At 41.2% G+C, this 23,533-nt stretch overlaps 1 protein-coding gene across 5 annotated transcripts in view; it reads right to left on the bottom strand.

Annotated features, from left to right (window-relative positions):
• The window catches only part of TRAF3 (TNF receptor associated factor 3), a 62,833-nt gene extending 39,729 nt beyond the window's left edge, over positions 1–23,104 (bottom strand). For 4 of the 5 annotated variants that reach the window (XM_042864098.1, XM_042864123.1, XM_042864132.1 and 1 more), the window contains exons 1-3: positions 23,070–23,104; positions 22,157–22,212; positions 4,378–4,519 (exon numbers count right to left, since the gene is read on the bottom strand). The gene's annotated coding sequence lies outside the window, so the exon portion shown is untranslated. The remainder of the gene's footprint in view (positions 1–4,377; positions 4,520–22,156; positions 22,213–23,069) is intronic. The other variant, XM_042864107.1, reaches the window with a different exon arrangement.
• Positions 23,105–23,533: the final 429 nt, after the last annotated feature.

Raw genomic sequence — 23,533 nt, 5'->3', positions numbered from 1 at the left:
CTCAGGCAACCAATACACCAACTCTAAATCCCCACAGACTTCTCATATTTACACTTCAAGGACAACACTTTGCGGCCATCTTGTAGAAAACTCATTCGACCATATACAATGCACACAGCAAAACCACATTTTTGCAATACTTTTAGTTTCTCAGCTCTTGTCAATGAAGTTTGCAGCCACCTACCACAGAGCCTAACAGTGTCAGAAAAGTCTGAAAAACGTGACCAGCTATTCCGTAGTGCCAATGCAACGATGCTCCCAGATGACACTAAGCAGACTGGCACCAAGGGCCCAGCTTGGCAGGGTACTCCCAGCTGTCATCCTGCACAAAATGCTGCAAAGATGGATCAACCTCAGCAGTTACATAGAACTGTTTATGGAAATGAAGACAGTCACAGAATTACAGATCTGACACTGAATGTGCGAGGCTTTCATTCTCCTAATCATGTCTAAAGCAACTTTGTAACATGAGACCAAGATGATAACAGTTGTTTAGAAACGCCACAGATTTTCAGAGCTATTAAATAGGTCCTTTTTGATCTTTATCACATGTTTCACTTCACCTTTGCTCCTCAGGAAGTAAAAAGGCAGGGCTACACTTCTAATAGAGCAGACCACAATCCTACTAATTAAGGGTAATGAGTGGCTGCAGACTCTACAAAAAAAAAAAAATACACTGACATTTTTCATGACCAATGAAAGCCCAATCTAACTCTAGAAAGAAATCTGGAAAAACAGCCTAACACTAAGATGTACAGAAACAAACTGTTACCCATATGAAAAGGAGATCTGCATCTGTACGGTACTTCCCCCACCAAAATAGTGTATTAACTCCCAATGAGCCCACATTGCTAGTAGATGTCACAAATTTCAATACTAAAGTTCAATACAGTAACTCACAAAGTTACAAGTTTCAAAGCTCTTTTAAACTCCTACACAGAATTTAGACACAGATTATGATTCTCCTCGTCACTGTACATGCCATGTACACTTGCCATGTACATGCCCAGCTATAAAGCTTAATTTAGTGTAGGGAGTTTTTAGCTCTCAGCCTCTCCTGTTTTCCTACACACAACTCCTTCCAATTGACAAAGTAGTTACGGGCCTCCACATTTTCACTCTTACTGAATGAGCTCCACATCTAAGTTGCAGCATTATGATGGTGCTATATCCTTAAATCTCTGACATCAAAAAACATGCAGAGACAGGAAAAAGACATCGAAAAGATTGGTTTTCAACTCTTATGATAAACATAAAAGACCAAACATTCCAAGAACATTGTTCTTGAAAAGAAATTTCCATTGTTATACTGAAAAATCAGAGTTAGAACTGACAAAATAATCTTTTAATTCATACATAGTACAAATTTTTTTTCTCAACTTGAGTACACTAGAGGATCCACAAACTTTATTACAATGAATTTCCATGTGTTGCAAGCAATTAAAAAGATAACCAAAACTTCTACTCTCCAACAGAATGCAGTTATTGTTGCATGCTACATCATGCACAAATTACTTCCATTATCCTTTAAATGTCAGGCAACAAAGTATCTTACCTTACTCTCCACTGTCTGAGCACAAAGGATTAAATACAAAGTATTAGGCAGAAACTGCAAGTATTTCATATCAAAGAATAAACTAATCACTGCATCACTAAATGTATTGGCTTTCTGGCATGACATGCAAACACTAGGAACACTTAATGAAGACTGAACCATGCCCTTTTCCACAAGCAGCCACATCTCTGAATCAGGAACTGAACTGCATCCATTCATTACTTTCTGCTCCCAAATGCAGATCTCAGTAAAAGGAGTCACCACAGCCTGATTTTCCCTTCTAGTAATCCTTGCCAATTACTGCACTGCAGTCTTCCTGATGGTTACACAAAATGCAGGTAGGGACGGACTGAAGGTGCCCAGAAAAGAAGCAAAAATTTACAGTATAGCTTGTTTCAATAATCTCCTGCCACATCAGATGTGGGTTTAAGGAAATAAACTGCAGTTTGGTGGGATCTCTAGGATTTTTTCTACTATTCTTCCTTTTGGACTCCAGCATCATTCTTCATCTATTTTTTGTTCATACAATTTTTTTTTGTTGTTTTTGCTTCGTTGTTTTTTTGCTGAACAGCAACCTTCAGCAGCCCTTCAGCACCCTGTACCTCACTTCCAGACTTCTTGCTGCAGCCTCAGGAGAAGGTGCAAGATCCAGTATTCAGAACACGTTATTATTTGGAGAAAAGCAGGAAGGACACTGGAAAGAAATTTCATGTGCATGAATCCTTTTGGCTTCTGGCTCCCAGTAGTGAAAAAAAATTGCTTGTTTTTAGTGGCATGCTTCAACTAGGCTTACACTGACCTTTTAAAGAAAAGGTAACGGGCAACATAGGTACAGCTTCACAGATATAATCAACACATCTACTACTCACTTCCCCACCCACAGATAGAAGACAGATTGCTTTCTCACAGCCGTGCACAAGTCCTTAGCTTACTCTTCACAGGGGTTCCTGAGTTTCCAGGCACTGAAGTAACAGTCTTACAACTTGGGTTGTTTTCTTTTGTTTTCTTTCTTCTCCAGCATGGCATAGGTCCCATACAGAGTTTCAGTTACTTAAGCTTGCAATTATTAAGAATTTATTCAGTGCCAAAGGTCATCTTCAGTTTAGAGCCTCTTCTAAAACCCCCTGGTTTGTACACTTAACATTAAGTACTACATTAAAAATATATAATAACAGATTTGGAAAGGGGAAAAGCCTGGTGGCTTTGATATAAGGGTAAAAAATTAAAATATGAGAAGAACTAATAAGTACAAACTTTCTACGTGACTTAAAGCACTTCTGTACTTTTCTGTTCTCCTTCACTGAGGAAGAAGGTATGCTGCCTCCTTTCTCTCTCCTCATTTGGACACCCTATCAAGTTCCCATCTCTTCATATACTTGTATGTGTATTACTTCGAATAATACAGCTTCAGTCTGAAGTTGGGAACTGCCTAACTAAAATAAGGAACAACAGCAAGAAAATCTTAGAAAAGCTGGGGGAAAGGAGGACCAGAAATATCCCTTCCTCCAAAAAAAAGAGAACATAAATGGTAAAATAAGATCTTTTAAGTACCTTTCAGTTTCTGCATCTAGTCTAAAAGTAGCATCTTAACAACATTTTTTTACTTATGTTGCTTCAGGACACTGAAAATTCCTTCAAGACAGACATGTGCAGTCTCTAAGGATCCTAAGAGAATCCTTAGATTCTCTTAGGAGAAAAAAACCCAACACCTACCATTACATTACAAACTAGGGCCAAGGAAGAAATTCTTGCAGAAAAGTAGCAAGTCTGCTTGACCAGTTGTTCAGGATTCCCAGAGTTTCTCCTATGTGGAATGTTCTTTGTCATAATGCTTAAAAGAACTGTACCAAAAAAAAAAAATAATCTTCAGATGTACTCCTTTTCCATACAAAGTTTTGAAAGAACTTCTCTAGCTTCCAGCCTTATAAAACTGCACCTGCTCTGAGGAACAGGACACAATCTCATGTTCTGTAGTCTCAGAGTATCATCTGCTGCTGCTCTCTGAGGACACGACCCCTGCTGCTCACCCAGAGTACTCAGGAATATTCTGTGTTCTTGTCAAGAAGTTAAAAGGAGCATCTGTTTCACTTTTTCTTGTCCACACTCATTTTACAGATAAAACCAAAGGCAAACAGGACTGCCAGACTTCTGTAGAAGTATCTTTTCTTTCCAAACTTCAGAAAAAGGAAGGCGTAACAAGGAAGGAAAGGAGAACCCCAAAAATATTTAATGTACCATTCTAAAATATTTCTTCCTCTTGACTAAGGAAGTGGCTAACATTTATAGTGTTTCTAAGCTATTTCAAAAAAAAAAAAAAAAGTCTCCCACTGGTATTCAATGAAATAGAGATAATAATACTTACCTTGGTTGCAAATAGAATAAAATTGATACAATGTACCTAAAAATTATTAACAAAGAAACCTCCATTACTATCAGGGATCATAATTCCACCAAGCAGACACTGCAGAAGAATTTGCTGAATAGTCCACTTGGATTGTGTGGAAGACACAAAAGAAGAGTGGTGCTGAGAGGGCTGGCTTACAGAAACAAGAGAAACTTGCTTGAGATTTGAGGCATCACAGCCGAAAGCAAGTTCAAGCACTGAAGGCGATTTGTAAAATTAATACCATCAACTTGGAGATGTGAAAACATAAAGGAGAATAAGGTACTTTACGGTTTCACACAATTACAGGAATTCTACCCCAACTCCCCCCCCAAAACAAAACAAAACCAAAAAGAGAAAACAACACTCACACGACTGTCACAAGATTTCTAAAATTACAAAAACAATGTATATAGGGAAAAAAAAAATCACAACCTACCTGTTTACAGGAAAAAAATCCACAGCGCAAACACAGTGATACACAAGACTGCAGTGTGTACTTCCAATGGATTAATACATTGTCTCCTGCTGCTGAGAGCTGGTCTTGATTCAGTTAAAGCCTAAGCATTCAGGCTTTCCTGCTGGGAAACAAACAAGTAAAGTTGGTTTCAAGTGTCTTCTTTTAATATACAGAAACAATTCTCTCAAGCTTGAAGGCATTAAAGAGAAATAGTACGTTAAAAGTTGCGTGAAACCATACAAACTACAGCAACTCAAAAAGCCACACTGAAATTTATTAGTTGACTAGAAAATTCATTGCAAAAATGTATTTGCTTCAAGGAGGAAGTCACCACTGTCACCACGGAGTGAGTCAAGTGATCTGCAAGAATGTTTTACATAATGGGAAAATTTTTATTGGCCAGAGGTTCACAGTGTTCTTAAATTTCCAGAAACTGCAGATGTAAAGATACTTCTGTTAACCTGAACCAAAACCAAGAAAAGAAACCATCTATCTGAGATGCATGCTCCATTTCTCAACACAGGTCTAATTTTACTAGCTACTGTACTTCAACCTATTCAGCAAAGGAAACATTCACACTCAGATGAAAAAGAGAGGACATACAAAGACTGAAAACAAAGGTAGGTTTAATATCGCCATCGAACAGCATCAAAACCCACTGGCTACCATACCAAGGCCATATCTGAGTTGCAATACTGAGAACTAAATGTAGTTTAAGCTACCAATTTATTGTAAAAAAATAATTATTTGTGAAACAATCAGAATGGATTTACAAGAAGGCACAATACCATCTTAATTCTTCCATGCTCACTTTACTGGAAAATAAAAGCCAACAATAGAGCCAACGATCACTACAGTCAGTCAGTAACAAACTGAAAGGTTTTCTTGCCTTCTTTTACCAACAAAAACATACTCCAGCACAACTACAGCATAAAATCCAGTTCACTCAGAGTAACTATGATGAGGGAATCTTTCCTCCATTTTTCAGGAGTTGATAACAGCTTTCAATCAATCAGGCAGCTCAAAATAAAATCAGAGCATAAATTCAAAGCATTTCACAGTTCAAATATTCTTCTTAGTCTGCTGAAAATGCAATAAATTTTAAAATTCAGATTGTCCAGATTATTGCTTATAGCTTAGTTTCTGCTTTTATTTTATCTTTTTTTTCACAATAGTAAGAACTAAGTCTTCTTTTTTAATTATACAACTTTTGGGAAGTTGCAAATTGAATAAATACTTTTAATTAATGTTGTGGATGTTCATTGCAGAAGTATTAAGATATGAGTTCTAGAGTATTTTAGATTGCAAAAATCAAACATTAATTAAATCTATCTATATAGCAGCTCAAAAACAGAAAGACCACATTTGTTTTAATGCTGAAATACAACTGGCACTTTGGGAAGAGTACAGCAATGCCAGGCATACATCAGGAAAGACAAGGCAAAGGTGGAACTAAACTTGGCAAGGGATGTGAAAAAAAAAAAAAAAAAAAGGGGGATTCTACAGGTATATTAGTTAGAAAAGAAAGACCAAGGTGAACATAACCCCGTCATGGTTTCTTGGTTTTTCATCAGTATTCCACATCATAACATCATGCAGTGCACTGGAAGTTAAAGAGTGAATGCTGCAGTTCCATGGATTGTCAGCGTTTCCAGTCTTCAGTTTCAGAAGAGAAGAATGAACAGCAACTCCCAGAAAACTGCATTTTCCTGTTTCCATTTTCCATTCAGAGGGAAAGATAAAATCGACTGGGAGTCACGAGACCTCTCTCTGCTCCCTGGCAGCTTCACCTACATTAGAATAAGGACTTCAGAAACTCTCTCTTTTGCATTTTATTTGACTTATTAGCTTCAATTTCCAAACACATTGTATGATATTGTGTTACCTCACATTCCACTACTACATTTACTAATCCAAGTTTTTCCTTCAGCTCATTGTCACTGTTTTCCTTCATCCAGGTCCAGCTCCCTACCTTTTCCTTTCCCCCATCCCCTTCTTTTCCCAGGGTATGAAATGGTGGGTACCTTCACTTACATCGTGAAAATAGGCTGAACTCAGAATACCTCTCAATAAATGAGAAGGGAGAAATGATAACCACAGACATGGTTACAGCTACTCAAAAAGTTACTTGCTTCAGTCTCTCACATTCCTAAACTACTAGGTGGGAATTGAGGAAGCAAAAACCATCCCACTGTAAGCAAAGAGCTAGTTAGAGACCTCCTGATGAGACTGAATGTCTGCAAGACTGTGAGGCCCCATGACATGCACCCCTAGTTGCCAAGCCACTCTCCATCACATCTGAAAAGTCACAGCAGTCAGGTAAAGCCCCCATGACTGGAAAAAGGAAGATATGGATTTGAAGGCTGGACCCAGTGGATTCAGTGGATAAGGAATCAGTTGGATGGTTGCAGCCAGAGGGTTGTAGTCAACAGCTCTGTGTCCAAGTGGAGGCTAGTGACAAGTGGTGTCTTCAAGGGTCTGCCTTGAGACCAGTGCTCCTCAACATCTTTATCAATGACCCAGAATAGTGGGATTGAGTACATGCTCAGCATGAGGATGTTTCTCACTCAGAGGGTGGTGATGCACTGGAACACATTGCCCAGAGAGGTTGTGGATGCCCTGTCCTCAGGCATTCAACACAAGGCTGGATGTGGCTCTGGGCAGCCTGGTCTAGAGGTTGCCAACCCTACCATGGCAGGGGGGTTGAAAATAGACAATCTTTGAGGTCCTTTTCAACCCAGGCCATTCTATGTTTGCTCATGACACAAAGCTGAGTAGTATAGTTGATACAACAGAAGGTAGGGATGCCATCCAAAGGGACCAGCACAAGCATGAAAAGTGGGTCCACATGAACTTAAGGAGGCTCAACAGTACCAAGCTAAAGGTGTTACACTTCAGTCATGGCTATACCAGATATTGTACAGACTGGGAGAACATATTGAGAGCAGCACTGAGGAGGACTTGAGGGTCCTGGAGAATGAAAAGCTCAACATGAGGCAGCAATGTGCACTTGCACTCCGGAAGGCCAACAGTACCCTGGGCTTCATCAATGGGGAGTGGCCAGCAAGGCAAGGGAGGTGACTGTCCCCCTCTTCTCTCACCTCAAGAGACTTCATCTGCAGTACTGCATCTAGTCCTGGGCCTCTGGCACAAGACAGACATAGAACTGCTGCATCCAGAGAAGGGTCACGAAGATGATCAGAGGGACTGGAATACCTCTCCTGTAAAGAAAACCTGAGGGATCTGTGCTTGTTCAGTTCAGAGAAGAGAAGGCTCCAGGAAGACCATTTTATGGCCTTCCAATACTTGAGGAGAGTTTTTAAGATGGAGAGAGATCAACTTTTAACATGGGCATTTAGGGATAGGACAGAGAGGAATGGTTTTAAACTAGAAAGGGGAAGATTTAGATAAGGAACTCGGAAGAAATTTTTTTACTCACAGTATTGAGGCACTGAAACAGTTTGCCCAGAGAAACAGTGTATGCCCCATCCCTGGAGGTGTTCAAGACCAGGCAGAGTGGGGCCCTAAGCAGTCCGATCTAGTGAGTGGCAACCCTGCCCACAGCACTGGGACTGGAACTAGATGATCTTTAGGATCTCTTCCAACCCAAGCCATTCATTCCATGATTCTATGAAATCAGAAAGCATATTTTTAACTGTTATCTGGGCATGAACCCACACATTTATCTGAAGGCTCAAGTTCTATCTTTGGAACACACAGCCCAAGTAGTAGTAATGTAGCTGCACTACCTAAGAAAAATACAACACATCTGAGCTGCAGCAGCCAAAGCAATGAATTGTGCCAAAGACCCAAAGTTGCCAGCAGCTTTTCCAGAAACCAGCACAGCTTTTTACATTCTGCAGGATAACTGAACACCTTCACCCTGCACCCAGCCTTCCTATTGGTCTGAAGAGCATGGTATTTTCAGTGGCTTCATCAACTTTATCCATCAAGCGAACACCAGTCCTCACCTTCCATGAACTAGCAGGCTGCACTCCCTGTATGCCTTATCAAAAAACCACAGCCAGAACAATACTGGTTTTGTGGTCTGCCTTAGTTTTTCCACCTAAAGGCAGCTGATGCTCTTCAAATTCTAAGTATAAGCACAGCTCTTCCTAGTGTGTCATGCAATCAGAAGTCATACTGGAGCAAGTTTAATCCGTTCTTTTGAAAGATGGTCCTAAAACGATCGGAAATCTTTGAGCCACTGCCATAAGCAAGGGTCATGCCATGAAAGCACCTTTCCTCAACTCAGATAGGAATACAGTGCTACAGAGGGTTCAGTACAGTCTTGTCAAATAACGTATTTCCACTTGCTTAAGGAAAGGGCCTTAGTACAGTAATACAAAACTGCACCATGACAGAAAAAAAAAAAAAAAAAAAAAAGAGAAAGCAGTACTAGCAAACCAGACAAGAGGCAAAGAACACAAAAAAAGAATTCCTTGCAGCAGCAGCAAACAGACGTATGCTAGCCCCTAGTGTAATCCTATAAAGAAAGGAAGAAACGAGCAGATGAAGGCAAACAATATCACCACACAACTGGAAGGCTCCTTTGCTCCTGTAGTTGAGACCTCTGTCCTTCTACTGTACTCTGCTCGTAGGCAGATTAAGAAGCCCCTCCTTGGTTGATGACACCAAGCTGAGTGGTACAGGTGATACACTAGAGGGAAAGGATGCCAACCAGGACCCGGACAGGCTTAAGAGGTGGGTCCAAGAAACCTCACAAAGTTCAATACAGAAAAATGCAAAGTTCTCCATCCAGGTAGGAGCAATCCCAAGCACAAATACAGGCTGGGCAGAGAATGGCTTAAGAGCAGCCCTAAGGAGGAGGATTTGGGGGTGCTGGTTGAAAGATTCAACTGAGGCAATGTGAGCTTGCAGCCTGAAAAACCAACTGTTTCCTGGGTTGTATCAAGAAAAGCGTGACCAGCAGGGGAGGTGATTCTGCCCCACTGCTCTCATGAGATCCTACCTGGAGTACTGAGTCCAGTTCTGGGGCTCCCAACACAAGAAAGGCATGGGGAAGTTAGAGCAGGTCCAGAGGAGGGCCATGAAGACAATTAGAGGGTTGGAACACCTCCCCTTGCAGGGACAGGCTGAGAGAGTTGGAGGTTTTCCGCCTGAAGAAGAAAATGCTGTGGGAGGACCTTTTAGCAGCCTTCCAGTACCTGAAGGGGCCTACAGGAAAGCTGGGGAGGAATTTTTTATAAGGACATGTAGCAACAGAACAAAGGGAAATGGCTTTAAACTGGAAGAGAGTAGATATAGACTAGATATTAGAAAGAAATTATTTACTGACAGACACTGGAACAGGTTGCCCAGAGTGGTTGTAGATGTCCCTCCCTGGAAGTGTTCCAGGTCAGGCTGGATGGGGCCTTGAGCAACCTGGTCTAGTGGGTAGTATACCTGCCTTTAGCAGAGGGGTTGGAACTAGATGATCTTAAAGGTCTCTTCCAACCCAAATGATTCTATAATTCTATTATATCACTATTTACAAGCAGCTGAGAGTTCACTACAAATGTATTCACTTCTCAGACTTTACACTGTTTCCGAGTCAAGAGTATGAAGCAGAAACTCTTATGTTTGGGCAAACTGCAGGCAATAGCAACTGATTAAAGATGTGTAACATTTCCATACTTGCTTCACCTACACATTTTTGCCATGTTCAATACTGGTTTTACCGACTGACATAGAACTGAAAAGTCATCAGCTCAGTTTCAATTCCCACCCCTCCTGTTTTTCCAAAGTTAGTTAATTCAGACCATCTTCGCTAACTCGTTCTTCCAGGACCATGGCAAAGCTGTAATACTGTCACAAAGAGCACTGACCATTCCCTGCAACTGCACAAAGAATGACCCAGTCACCACATCATCTCATTCTAGCTACTGAAAACAAATGAATATCCAGCATTAGCCTAGAACAATGGGAACTGAACTCTTCTGTACTAATTACAGCCACTACATGCTGACCTCTTTATTCAAGCAGTGAACATCTCAATACACATAGAATAGTGTCTCAAAAGTACAAAGATTAAGGGTTTCTTAAACATGCTCCTATTTACAGGAGGAAGAGTAGAGAGCAGAAGAACAAAGAAACAACATCAGTTTAAAGGGAGTACCATAAGGCCTCAGAAAGTTCTACCAGGGCAGACAGGCCATACACGAACATGCAAATTATTATATGCTCTCTAAATGCTTTTGATCCTATTTTACTTACTGTATCTAAAACTAGGCAATAGGCTCTAATGCCTGAGCCCCAGTGACTAACAAGAGCCATTAAGATTCTGCTGAATCTTTGTTTGGTCTTCACATCTTTCCCTTTGAATTCACCATGCTTGTAGCGTTAATAAAAATTACAACATGGCTCCTTCATTTTTACTGTTCACTTCACCACTTCATACAATGTAAAACTTATGTTCACTGGTGGTTTAAGTAGCATTCATGGTATCAAGACAACTCCAGCACATACAGCTCTGGGTCTGTTTTACAAGTAGGGGAAAGATGCCATTTCATTTCAATGCTTGTAACAGCATCAGGACTGACACGTTGCATTTAGTCATAAATTCAGACTTAGGCATTTCATTTAGGATGAGGCTGTGGGCCAAGTATTTTGAGCTCAATGACATCTTGAATTGGATTCAATATTTGAAAGCAGGAGAACAAGAGAAATTGAAGATGCAAGAAAAATGTAGGCTGTACGAAAATTTAAGAGCAATGAGTTACCCAAAGCCAATGACTGTACCTCAGTCAAGACCTGTTCATTTTGAATCGGAATTCTGTTCTCCAGAGAACTTGCACGCAATCTCACTTTGATATCCATCTGCAAAAGGAATGGATGCCTTCTCTACTGTTCAATCCTTTAAATCACTTTGAAAATTTTAACCACCTCAGGAGACAAAAATAGATGCCTAGGCAGCGTATTGGAGGATAATCACAGCTATTGGCATCCTTCTTCTCACTTTTCCAGTTCATTCCACACTATCCCTGCAATTACATCCTGTAAAACAGAACATCTTGACCCAGTCCCCTAGACCTCAAATCATGACACCAAAAGAACTGTGATAAAACTCCAATGGAAAAAATTCTAATAGCTTTTACCATCAGTCTGCTATCTTGCAGATGTTTACAAATTACATCTATTCTAGTTTTCCTGGTAAATAAAATTCTATTACTCACTTTCACATTACTCATTTCACAGATATCACAAGATAAAACACTAAAACATCTGGAATTGCATTTAACCTCTATGAATCACCACAAACATGCTGAAGAGTTAACCATTAGGTGGATTATGCATTATATCACCTCATCCTCACATAGAAATAAGCAGTGTTCATTACTTTATTCCTCTTGGCATCAACTATTGTTACTTTTCCCTTCTTATTGACTGCTGGAACAATATCCTCCTACTGTTCAAAACCATAGGAAAGATAATGAGAACATATTTGTACCTCCTTCACTAGTTTGATATTGTTTTATGTCTCAAACACTCTTTTTTTACTCCATGTGCCTGTGTCATTCTTTCTTTCTTATCCTTAACATTCTCACCTAGCTTCATACTTTTTTTTCCCTTGGATCTGAGGTCATTAGCAGTGTACTGACTTAGTCAAATAGGTCTGCTGCTATGTGCCAGTGCAAAAGGAAGTACTAATCAGTAATTCACACTTTTTCCCAACAGAGCGGGTAATATTACTGACTTCTTCTTGGTTTCTAATATTATTTTCCTATGGCATCCTACAAGTTTTCTGAACTCTAGCTATTCTACTCTTCTCTATTTTGTTATTCTTCCCCCATCGTTTCCTAGAAATAATGAATTAATCAGTTCAAGTTAATCTTTCACAAGCTACTTTTTATTTCTGTTTCTTAACCAGTTCTTTCCTCTCTTTGTCACTGCTAAATCAAGACAAGTTTATCATCAAGAGCTTTCCTGTGTATCAATAAACATAAGAGCACTGTCCTATCCGCACTCCTTTCCTGAAGGATGTATGTGCAAATAAAATCCTTCATTTCATATTTGATTGTTCATTTGTTGCTTTTCTTCTTGAGCAGAAATAAGTTTTGCCATCTGTTTTCAGTGGATCTATTACAGCACTGCTTTTACCAGTCTCTAGAACCCCTTTAACTTTTTTTGCCAAAAAAAAAAAAAACACCACTCATAATGCACTACAATATTTTGTCCCTTCTTTCCTGACTGTCCTCTCTGATGAACATTCTAATGGGATATGCTTTTGACTCTATTTGAGCAATAGCTACTCCTTGAATCCAAGCACTGCAAAATATACTGGTAAATCCTAGTAATGGCGAAGTCTTAGCCTATAAACACAATGGTAGCCACCTAATCAGATATAAGCAAAGACAGGAGGCAAGAAGGAAGGCCAAGATTTGCTAATATCTTGCTAGTAGAGACCCAAAGCAAGAATATCACTACCCTGTCTACACACTTCTGTCTATACATGATCCTACAGCAACGTTAGTCTCTATTCAAGATGACCAAGCATGACTTACTTTCTTCTAGATTCACTTCCACGCTTGGATTGGCCTAACTCAGAAAGCAAAATCGTGTAACTGAGGAATAGCAAGTTCATATTTGATGTGAAGTCATACAGCTGTAACCACTATCTTCTACCTGCCCCTTCACATGTTATTATTAGCCAACAGTAAATTAACGGTAAAACACTCAAGGTGAAGCTCTCATTTCCTCACACAACAGTTTGTCCATTTCCCCAGTTATCGCATAAATGTTAACATTTAAGTAACATTTTATTTAAGTTTTTCCCCAAGTGGACAACTAAGGTCATCAAAGAGAACCAACCCTCTGCCTTATTACTTCAACCAGCTTGATTCTAGGGAACTAAGCAACTTACAATCACACAGCCCAACGTAAGGTTCGAAAGCAAACAAGGAATTTAATCAAGGATCTCATTTCCTTTCCTTGAGAAAAGAAAATTACACATGAGATCCAAAATAATTTTAAATTTCCAACCCCAAGATGAGGATGCTTGCTAAGCCTGCCAGCCAACCTTCACAAATGCTTTTGAATAAAAAAAAAGTCAGAAGAAAAAGACATATATATATATATATAATATGTCTTATATATATATGTCTTTTTCTATATATAAGACATATAATAAGACATAAGACATATTTTCTATTATATAAGACATATTATACATATATATATATATATATATATATGCCTTATATAATAATAATTCCTTTCCTTAAAAGGAAGTGGATATATAAAAAATAAAATAAAATCCCTCTGTTACATTTCTCACTCAATGCTATTCAATGCTACCAAACATTTTTAGCTGACTGGTCACAATCACCTGTACTCTTTAAATCCTGTTAAAAATACTTATACCTCTATCAGGAAGAGGGCTGTGGCTTCATGAACCCAATCAAGAACCAAAAACGTTTTGGGGTTGAAAGGACCTTAAAGATCATCTTGTTCAGCACCCACAGCTAACTTCTCTTCCTGTTGACCAATACTATTTCTAAAATTTAGGTTATGTGGGTTTTTTTGTTTTGTTTTTGTTTTTTCTGTTTACAGCTCTGTGGTATGAAAGATATCAAAGACCTCATCAGCCTTGCCTTGCCATCTTTGAAGGAGTCCTAACAGCAAGAATATGCTTGCAAATGCACATTGTTTTAAATTAATATGCATGAAGAGTTGAGTGTCCAATCACGGGTGTTAAGCTCAATTTTAGATGTCCTAAAGTATCCAAGACGTGCAGAAAAGGTAGGTATGGTTTTAGACACATGGGAAATTGATGAGGTTTGAAGCAACAACTTCAGACCACTCAGATTGGCATAAGCTATGGCCTTTATGATAGTACTATATGCCTACAGATAAGCACCACATTTGTTGCCTTAGGTTTTCCTGAAAACCAGGAAAACCAGCCATGGCTTGTGCAAATGAATACTATCATTCTCTTGTTCAGTTAAAACAAAACACTGCTCTTCAGAAGTTAAAACTAAGTGGACAGCAGGCAGCAAGAAGACTTGAACTCCAATTTATATGGGTGTTAACACTGTAATGGTCAGTCTAATTCATTTGGGGATTTTAAAAATCAAGCACTTCTTGACACTGCATTTCTTTAGTACTACCTACAGTTATCCTCATCTACATGGTAGTGGTGTATGAAAGAAACTCAGAACCATCTTTCAAACAGATGAGTGTTACAACAAAAGAGGCAGCTGCTAGAATCTAAATCACCCATGCAAAAAGTGTATGCTTTGCTTCTTCCATGCCTCCTTCCCATGGAAACAGCCTTTCTTTTCAGTATCTTACCTATTTATTTCAAACTGAAAAAAAAATCTTTGTAAGTATCACTGCCTTTGGAAAGTATTTTAATAAAAAGAAAACATTAAAAAAAGAAAAATAGGGGGGGTTGGGGTGGTTGTAACAGCAGTTCTAGGTAGATGTCTGCTTCCATTAGGTACATAAATATTTCAATCCCAGCAGCACCATCTAATGGAGAGTTCACCAATTTTTTCCCCTTCTTTAATATGACAAAACATTTTATTTTAGAGGTGTTAACAACTGGTACTATAACACATGGCCTATTTATTACGCTACAAAAACTGATTATCTACAAGAGAAGCCAAATCATTTTTCCACAGACAGCAATCTGACAGCCTTTTTTTTTTGCAGATACTTTCACGTGCAAATGTATGAAGCACAGTAGGAAGTTTGTTTAGCCAGCAAATAAGAGTTTAGTTAAAACTACGTAAAAACAAAATATTTGTGAAGAAGCAAGGATAGTTTAAAAATACCTTATGAATGTTTAAACATTCTCTTCAAAAGCAAAACAGAGGGAAAGGAAAAATCTAAGGACAGTGCTGAATCTTAACCACAGCAACCAAAGTCATTATCTACACCTGCTAAAAATCAAGTCCAGCTCTCCAAGGTATCTTTAAGGTTGTTCCTCTGCTACAAAATACACTATGGGAGACGGGCAGTAAATGAACAAAAAGCATCAGTAAAGCATGCAGTAAGACGACTGCTGGCAATTTCCACTGTTTGTCTCATTAACAACATTTTCTTATGTAAACAAACATGTCAGGAGAGCATACAGTTACATATGAAATGGATCTATAAGTACTTTCTTTCTTGCTGCATTTTGTCCCTTTTTCCTCATATCATTGTTACATCACAATGCTGCAAGCAAGGTCTCAACTACCCCATACTTTGCCACACTGACATTCTTGCTATGGAATAACCACCTTTTTACATACAGCTTAAAGGACTTTCAAAACCTATCGGGTCATTTCTAAACAGTCAACTGATATATTGAGTTTGTATCACAAAACAAACCTTAGTGAATAACGTTATGAAGTTACACCACCATACTTCACCTATAAGTACTACTGGCTTTGCATACACAAGCAGCATAATTCCAAACCCCTTCTACACCTATTCTGGAAGGATATCCTCATACAGAACACTGTGGGCAGAAATTTGTTTGCTTGTCTTAAGTCTTTAGGAAAAAAAAAAAAAAAAAAGAAAAAAAAAAAAACACAGGCAAACAGAGGGGAGAGTAAATCCCCTAAACTCCCTCAAGAAGTTACTGGGTAAAATACTCAAGGTTAGATTGCTAAACAAACTTTGTTAAAATGAAAGTGAAGCTTTCAGGAATTTGTAAGAAGGAAAGGAGAAGAAGGGGAATTTATGGGCCCAGGTGCCAAGAAAGAGCAGATGGAGAACACAAACAACAAATAACAATAAACTTGTTTTACCTTCCCGGGGATTGCCGGGCATTCTGCTGCACATGCTCCAAGAAAGTGTCAAAATACCTTACTATCACATGGATTAAAAAAACCCGCCGAGCACAGGCAACACAGCAGCAGTGTCCACTACTACGACTACAATGCAGGATCCATTGGTATTTCCATTATGTATCAACACCTTCAGCAGGAGAAATGCAAGTTTACCAATGGCGTGTTTCCTGAACTGAAATGCAAGAGGATACTGCTCCCCTTTCAAGGATACTGTTCTGAACAGAAAAGAAAGCAGTGAAATGGACATACTAAAAGAGCATTTGAAGATTTAAGGACATACAGACTTCAGACAATAGCAGAGTATGCTGTAAGGCCATCTTTGGCAATCTGGAAGAGCCTGTTAACTCATCTTGGGTGGAGGGAAAAAAGAAACAGGCAGCTACAAAGAGGTGAAAGGAAACCTGATTTACATATAAAGATTACTAGTCAAAAGTATGAAAACAAATCCAAGTCTGAAAATAAGTATTTCAAGACAAAAGTGATGAAAATGGGGACTAAAGCAAACAGCAAAATGTAGTCAGCTGTTTCGCTCATGTAAGATGAGAACACCTTGGAATAAAGTCATCCCTTCACAACTTAAACTTACAACAAAAGATACAGAATGACTGAAAGCAGTCCTTTTTATAAGGGCATCTAATGACAGGACACAGGAAATGGCTTTAAATTGAAAGAGGGCAGATTTAGACTAGATATTAGGAAGCAATTTGTTACTGTGAGGGTGGTAAGGCACTGGAACAGGTTCCCAGTGAGGTTGTGGATGCCCCCTACCCAGAGGGGCTCAAGGCCAGGCTGGATGGGGCACTGAGCAGCCTGGTGTAGAGGGAGGTGTCCCTGCCTATAGCAGGGGGTTGGAACCAGATGATCTCAAAGGTGGGAACTAAGTGATCTTCTAACCGAAACCATCCTATGATTCTATGAAATTGAGGCACTTCCATGAATCAAAGGAAGAAAGCTGAGAAGAACATTTACATTGCTTGTATTTCTCTTCCATCTCAAGTTGTTTGGCCAGTCTGTAGAAGAGTATTTAATTAATAATTGAATTGCATAAAATAAAGAGGAGTCAATTAAGATGGTTTGAAGAAGAATAAAACAAGCAGAAGGTAGATGGAAAATTTAAGACTGTACTTCCTAAGCAAAAATCAAGACTTAGAGAAGTCATCAAATAAATGGTCAGAAGGCATCACTCAAGGAAACTTACTCTTTGGAAGGTTCTGTGGTGCTCAGAGACATGATTTAGCAGAGGGTTGTTAGAGTTATGGTAGTATGGTTAGGTTGTGGTTGGACTTGATGATCTTTAAGGTCTTTTCCAACCTGAACAACTCCATGATTCTATGATTCTTCTCTGTGAAAAGGCAGAGACAGTGGATAGTAAACTGATAAAGTTTACTGGTACTATATGCCTACTATGAAAACTCCAGCAATTGTCCTATTTATTTCTCTCTCTCATGCACATGGACAAGCTTACATAATGAATTTCATTCACATTGCCAAATTTTGGTTCACAAGCTGGGCTTTGCTGTTAAAAAGTTATTTTAGGCACATTTATTGTAAGAGTAAGCTGGTTCCATAGAATAAGGAATAATTATTAGTGCTCTAGAACAACCAAAGCAGAAAGCTGGGAATAAGTAAAAGCACCATTCTGACAAATTGTTGTGTACTCTCAGATTCCTAAAACACTGCATACTTGCTGTACACAACAATGCAAGAGCTGTGAAGCAAATTCTATTTCCTGCCGTGTAATACTGATGGAACAGAATGGCACAGCCCTGCAGAAGAGACAGAACGGGATACTTACACACAGCTCATGCAGTTTGTTTCATTTATCCATGGATAATGCTCGTACTGCCAGGCTCTGTCTCAACACATCAACTCTGATGCCCTCAGACTGCAGGAAAGCAACACTACTTCCATTTTTACAGACTAGGAAAAGACAAAACCAGAACGGGCCAGAGGCCAGGCAGATACAAGCCACAGAATGTACGATAAGTATTCTCAGAAGTCCCAGCCAGCTACTACCTAACACCAGAAGCACTTAAATATCAGCCCCTTAGTATCAAGTCCTAAATACACCAGATAACAATAACCAAGACACCAGTGGGAGACACACCAGCAGGCTCTACGCCTTTCCTCATCTCAGTAATTGTCTTAACCACTTGACTGGGGCACCATGCTTCCTCTTACTCCATTTCTCAGGCACAGAGTTTTCATTATTCCTGGCATAGCAGAAGAGCTTGAAGAGAAGGAAGTGACTCTACACTTCACTGGCCAGTGGCTGACTATGAGAATGCTCCCCAGGGAAGTAGAAAACTTGGCTTGGAATCCCCCTTCTGCCCCTGGGACACCAGCATGATGTCACACCACTCAGCACTGCAACAAAGGTCCTCATTGCTTTGGCTGCACGGAATGACTTACAGTACAGACCATTACAGGAACAAGGAACAGCCTCTAGGTCTCCTACATCTTACATTGGTATCTTCCTTCAACAGGCCATCTTCTTACCAGAGCTGGAATATGCACAAAGTAGCAAGCAGAAAGGCACTTCACATCTTACAGAAGCACCTGCAACATGCTTTTCAAGACAGACCAAATGGAAGTAATTCATTTTGTTAGAGGCCTAAGAAAACTGTGAAGACTCATGCCCACCCAAGACAAGTCTGGAATGCCATATCTTACTTGGCTTACCAAAAGATGCTTTCTTTTACTACTGTGTAAACCACAAACTCAGGCAAGTTCAGCATTACTCCAAGTATTAAACTTCTGTAATAATGAGCTTCCATACAGTCATCATTACAGCACGTAAAAGAGAAGTTCCTCACTCTTACATGAGCTGTGTGGACCTCCTTCAGTAAAGTTTTTGTTTAAGGCATTTGCTATGCATACTATATGTGAAAGGCTATTTTCACTTCAGATAATTTATACCATATTAAAGAACTATTGGTGATTTTATCATTGTAAATAACCTACAGAACATTTACTCTATACAGCAGATAAATCTATTTCACAAGTGAGCCTTTTATGACAGTATATAAAGTAATAGTGGAACTATAAAATGCTCCAACCTAAAGCATTTCTGCTCTGCCCAATGCAGTTCTAATGCTTACAATTTGCAGCAATCAATCTTGATGTCAAAGCACACAATAACCCTGTTTACAGAACTGGGGAGCCAGGGACAGAGGCCACCACATGTACAATATGGAACTTCTGCATCCTTGAGCATGTTGAGACTTCTCTTCCCGTGCTGCCCTTTGGTAGATGAAATGCAGGATTCTAGTAGAAGCACACTTTGCATACGTGGAGTAAATCAGCACGGAAGAACAACAGGATAGAAATCAAAGGCTTAACATTTTCGGGGTGTGGAGAGGATTAGTGACCTACAGTTGCTATGTGTAATTTTAGAGACACTTGCCCTGTTAACCAGGTTATAAAGCCAACAGTCAGTAGCAATTGAAGTCAGAATGGCAACAGTATTCTACTGTATGTGTTAGGGTAGAAAACATTTCCAAGAAAAAGAAGTCCAAAAGAACTACACAACTATCACAATTTCCAATATCAAATTGTCTTTGTACCTTATTTCCTTCCTAAGTTATTTGATATTTCTACTTAATGCTTTCCTTATTGGTTTCTAGGTTCCCTTTGGGGGAGGGAGGGGAGCTCTATTTTATCTTCACTCCCATTAGCACAGACAAGAGAGCACCTCTTCCTACTTCCTACTCTGCAGACACCTAATCATCTTTCATTGCAAGTTGCCACCTCTTTCCTCCAAATTCTCTATCCCTTCTCTTTTCCTCTTGTCTGAAAAAGAACATAAAAATATTAAAGACAGATAAATTGAAAAGTGTTATTTCTCAAAACAAGCATAAACAGATTTTCCCACTTACTATAGTATGGGCTTTCTGCAGGCAGAGCTGGGAGACCAGTCACATTCCCTTTGCCAGCCCCTTGCTGCTGTGGTTTCTATGCCACCACTTCATCACTGCAGGTTAAAAAAACCAGTACAATAAAACCTTGCATGGCTACAGCACTTTTCCTTATGCTACAGTCATACCTTTCCTTTGAAGCACAAACATACACAACTCTCCCTCTCTTGGCTTCTTTTCCCCATATCACATCTTGAAATCTCTGATTTCACTCTCTCCTACCACTTTTGGTGTTCCTGAGCCATAGGCAAAAAATGCCAGGAGGTTTTAAATACAAGCATCATATTCAGAAAGTACCCACCCACAGCCATTAACAAAAAAAAAACAAAAAAACAAAACCAAAAAAAAACCTTAAGTCTTGGCAATTCTTTAAAGGAACTGCGCACAAGAACACAGACATCTGAAACCAATGTGTAATGAATCGTCTTCAGACATCATAGGATTCAGCACCTTCAATTAAGAAACACTATTATAACAAAAAAATGGAATCCAGCTGTTGCATCATCTGAGATACTGCAAGAATAACACATTCTGATGTCTAATATCTATTCATACAAAGCCAATTCAGAATACTGGATTAGATTTCAGTCATACCTATTTTTAAACCGCCTTACTTTTTATCTTCAGAACTCTGATTGCCTACTTACCAATGTATTTTAATGCCAGTGATTTAACAGCAAAAGTCAGAAATTAAGATTGCTGGCTTTTTTAGCAATATCTACTAACATGGTATCGAAAAACACGGTCCTTCTCTGTCACTTAAACTTCATATTGTGGACAAGAACAATATAAAGATCCAAACCGCTGCAAGTGTTGAAATGCTTTAGAAAACAAACTGTGTTAGCATGGACTGGTAAGACCCCTTTAAGAATTTTTTTTTGTCACTGCTCTTAAGTACTGCCATCTTAAACGGTTTTCCAAGGTACCAACAGTAAATATGCTGACGTGATGGTGATCAATTCTCTAATTCTACACCAGAACCGCTTCCCAAAGCCAATATTACCAAACCTGATTGCAAGAGGACCTCTGGCAAGCCTGAAGACTTGCTCCTTCAGTACCCTCTTTGAAAGAGAATTTGCTCTGATACTGAATGCATTTCACCTTTCTATATCATAGGTAAAGCTACTGTTGGAAGCTCTGAATCAATGTCAGATTTCAGTAAAACACCTACCATTCTCTTGCTGTACCAAAGCAACTTTTCTAACCTCCCAGGGCAGTCTGCTTGCAATGCCCAAACTCATGACACATCAGTGTTTCCGTTATCAGGCTGTATTAAAGGGGTTTCCCAGCCTAGCCACAAAGAACTCTGATTCAGTCCAAACATCCAAGTACCTCTTGTCTTAACATCAAAACCCTCTCCCTAGGCATAATAATCAACATTTATGTCTACGTTACTCCATATATGCTTCAGTATGGACTGTCATTAGTAGAGACTTTGAGTCAAATAGTGCATCTTGAAGGAAAACATGCATTATGTTATCATCTCTTTAGCCGTAACTCCAACAATCAATGCATGCTTTACATTCATGCTTCTGTGTAAGTCAATACCCATTCTGAATACAGACTTCACTATTTCATATTTAGCCACTTATCCGCTGTGCTGCATACAGCCAGCGTGCCTTTACATTACACACTGAGCTCCGTTCTGGTCTATGAATGCAAGTTGAGATTAGTGCACAGCATTGCTACACATTGCATTCCGTGGGATGAACCAACAGTGAAAAATACACAGCTCTACTGAAGAATAAAAGCACACGCATCACAGTGCACAGGACTCTGATAGATCTCAGCACGCTAGTGAAGTCCCTGACTGCAAATTTCCAATTGTATCATCGGAACTTCCCACATTTACTACTACAGAAGCAGAAAAAAGATGAAGAATGTCCTAATGCATGGTACAGACCCACCCAGAGGGGCACACACAGCCTTTCATGTCACACACAGGCTCTGACTGGCAGAACATAAGATTACGCCTTTCAACATTAAGACCATCTCAGTTGTTTCTCCACACGTAATTCAGATCTCAGACACAAATAAATCAAGATGTAAATGCCTTACCTTCCTATTTTACAAGCCACTGCAGTTCTCAGATTATGAGTCAGTCATAGGTTCATCTGCAGAGGAATGACTCAGTATAAACTTTTAAACACTCATTATTTTCCCTAACCCTACAACGCGATCATTAATTTAAGCCAGCAAAACGCGATGCTGCAAAAACAACGCAGGAGACGGGTGGCGTAAAAAAAAAAATAAAAATAAAAAATAAAAACACCAAAGCGCTGCCCGCTCCCGCCAGACAGCGAGAGGCCGTTCGTTGCATGTAGGAAAAGTGGCTCCGTCCACAACTCCTCCCGCACCGCCGGGCCCGCTCCGTGCCAGCGGCGGCAGATGTCCCGCGCTGACCGGGGCCACCCGCCCCGCTGCCGGGGCTCGGAGCCGCGGAGGGCGGCGGACTCGCGGGGGGCCCCGCTCGGCACCGGGAGCGGAGCGGCGCGGCGGCTGTCGGCGGTGCCCCTTTAAAGGCCGTCGTCCCGCCCCCAGCACCGCATATGGAGGGAGCCAGGAGCGGAGCGAGGCTTCTGCATTCAAACGCCACATCAAACGCCGCAAGCGCCGCTCCCGCACGGCTCCGGGCCGGGCCCGACGGCGGCTCCCCCCGCGGCACGCAGCCCCCGGGGCGGCGGGAGGAAGGCAGAAAGGAAAGTGGGGGGAGGGGGGAGGGGGTGAGGAGGAGAGGTAAAAATCAGCGAGCGAAAACGGGGCACCTGCAGAGCGCCGAGCTGCCGAGCCCGCCTCGCCGCCACCGGGGTCCGGCAACAGGCGGAGCGCCCGGCCCCGCAGCGCCGTGCCTCGGCCGGGCGGGCGGCGAGAGCCGGGGTACGGCGCGGAGCCGAGGGAGCCCGAGCCCACCCGCAGCCCCGAGCCCCGCTCCGGCGCGGCACCCCGTCTCCGGGTCGAGCAGAGCCCCTACCTGCGTGCGAGCGAGCGTGCGGCGGCGGGGCGGCAGCCGGAGCCCGGCGAAGGCGACCGCCAGCCCGACGGAAAGTCCCTGCCGCTCTGCGCCGTCTCCCCCCGCCCCACACTTCCTCTCCCGCCCGCTCAGGCTGGAAATCCCCGGCGAAACCCGCTCCTCCTCACACACCGAGGGGCGGGCCCGGCCCGGCCGCTCAGCGCGCAGGCGACGGCCGGGGGCCGGGCCTGCCTTAGCCGGCTGCACCTGATGCCGCCGATACTCGGCACCCACCGCCGCGGGGCAAAACCCGGGGGGCCGAAGGAGCGCGGGGCTCGGCGCCACGCGAGAGGGGCGGGCCGTTCGGGGCGGGGGGCGCTGCTGGGGGGCTCGGCGCGGGGCCGCGGGCGGCTCAGCCTAGGGTTGTGGTCGCCCCAGAGACGCGCCCTGAGGCGCCGGCAGCGGGCGTTGCGGCGCGGCCGGGC

Source organism: Lagopus leucura, unplaced genomic scaffold (assembly GCF_019238085.1).
Source record: "Lagopus leucura isolate 7727_CA_CO unplaced genomic scaffold, USGS_WTPT01 Super-Scaffold_1, whole genome shotgun sequence".
Classification (NCBI taxonomy): domain Eukaryota; kingdom Metazoa; phylum Chordata; class Aves; order Galliformes; family Phasianidae; genus Lagopus; species Lagopus leucura.
The sequence above is the reverse complement of the archived record's forward strand: the minus strand, read 5'-3'. Positions and strand labels throughout refer to the sequence as shown.